Source organism: Bison bison, unplaced genomic scaffold (genome assembly GCF_000754665.1).
Source record: "Bison bison bison isolate TAMUID 2011002044 unplaced genomic scaffold, Bison_UMD1.0 scf7180017864302, whole genome shotgun sequence".
NCBI classification, from domain to species: domain Eukaryota; kingdom Metazoa; phylum Chordata; class Mammalia; order Artiodactyla; family Bovidae; genus Bison; species Bison bison.
Window position 1 is genome coordinate 7972802 of NW_011494874.1, and position 2198 is coordinate 7974999.

Consider the following 2198-nt stretch of genomic DNA (forward strand, 5'->3'; position numbering starts at 1 on the left):
GCAGGTGGCGGCGACGTGGCCGTGGAGATCCGGCTCCTGCAAGGGCCGGGCCGGGCACGCGAGGACTGTGGCAGTGGGCGCGTGGGTGTGTGCGACACGCTCCCACCCACGTGGCATACTTGGGGACCTGGGGACGCGGGCGGAGGAGGAGCCTCCTCCTTCCTCTGGTCTCTCTCTCCCTCATTCCTGGATTTTTGCTCCTGCGCTGCGCTGACTGTCTCTTCCCCTTGGAAGCCCGGGTCACTCAGCTCGCTGCTTTCCGCTCCTCCTTCCTTAACGCCCAACAGATGACCCGGGATGTCAGATGTCGGGAACAGCTTCATGCTGTTCAAACCAAGCCCGGTGTTGGCAGCTCCCCACCCTGCCCGCTCCCTGTACCCAGTTGCCGACATTGGGGGCGGGCCCTTTAATCTGACTCGGGGTACCTTACTATTTTGAGATTTGGGGCCCCTCCAATTGCCTGCATTATGCGCAATGTGTCCTAAATTACTTCCCACCTTCCACAAAACCGGGTTCCTCCCCAGACCTGGTAGCTAAGTGTTAGCACCTAAGGTGCACCTTAAATGTGAACTGTAAAGCTACAGCCTGATCTGGGAGACCCCCAAAATTCATCCCAAAGCCAGGGAAAGTGGACAAGAGTTTGTGAAAGACCTCATCGCAGGCAGGAACCGCTTTCCCAGGTGAAACAGATACCCTGTCCAGGTCCACTGGGTGCCTCGGAGCAAGCAGAGCCCGGGCCTCCTGATGTCCGAGCACCCACATCCCCACTGCCGCTCTTCAGCAGCTGGGTGCAGGCAACCTCACCTCCTTCCTCCTCGGAGGACCTCTTATTCCTGCTGCCTCCCCCGCCTGGACCAAGCCCACACCCCCTTTTCACCCTACTGTCCTCTCTGGTGTGCCTGCCAGGAGAAAGAGGCAGCTCACCCACAGAGGAGAAGGGATCTCCCCGGCCAAGAAAGCTCCAGCATCCTAGCAGGGGCTCTCACCAGGGCAGATCCCACCCCTGAGGGGCTTTAGAGAATACCATGGCCCAAGTGGGTTTTGTTGGCCCTGTGACAAGACTTTTCCTAGTTATTAGTATTGCCATCATCATCGTGAGTATTACTGAGATGCCAGTAACTCTTGTTGAAAACCCCTGCAAACCCACCCTGTATCTTAAGAGACAGAGGTCCAAGGACTTCCCTGGTGGGCTAGTGATTGAGAATCTGCCTGCCAATACAGGGGACACGAGTTCGACCCCTGGTCCAGGAAGATTCTACATGCGGTGGAGCAACAGAACCTATGCACCATGACTGCTGAGCCCAAGTGCCTAGAGCCTATGCTCTGCAACAAGAGAAGCCCCTGCACCGCTGCAAAGAGTAGCCCCTGCTCACTGCAACGAGAGAAAGCCCTCACATGCACAGGGAAGACCCAGAGCAGCTGTAAAAACAAAAACAAACAAACAAACAAACAAAAAACATAAAAAATGGAACAGAGGTCCAAAGGCAGCGCTTTTCTGAGAAAACCACTTGGCATCGCAGCCCATGCTCCGCAGTGGAGATCCAGCATCTTCCAGTGCAATCGAAAGCAACATTCCTGAATTTCCAATCAGTTTTTATGGGTGGTGGCAGCCTGGCAGCTGGTCCACAGAAACTCCAGAAGGACTGCTTCCTGGCGCCATATTGGCAGCTGGCTCTTTCTTCAGCCTAGACTTTCCAATATGCAGCTCTAATTGGACATCTGATTTGGTCAGGGAGCCCAGTGCTGACAATAAATACAGGCTCAGAGCTTACATTCCATGCACAGCCTGTACCGGGGCCCCCCTGTTCCAAGAAACAAGGGAGCCTGTGGGGAAATGTGATTTGACAGGATGAACATCTCATTCACTGTTCACAAAGATCTGAAAAATAATTGGCTTGTGTCAAAGTCAAAGCCAACATGTTCATCCTTTACAGTGTGAATATGGTGGGGGCGGAGGGGAGCAAGAAGACAACAGGCAGGACTTCCTCTGCATCATATTGCTATTCCTCACGCTTTTCTCGGTAAAGGTGGGGAATATACGAACACGCTGAGGTTGAGGAAGCTCGTGAGTCGTCAGGGCCACATCTTTCCAGGATGTCCATCTGCACCACAGGAACTGCCCCCCCCCATATTTGTCAGGAGTGTCCCCTGGAGGTCAGGCAGAATGCTGGGCACCAAGGATGCAAAGATGAATTAGA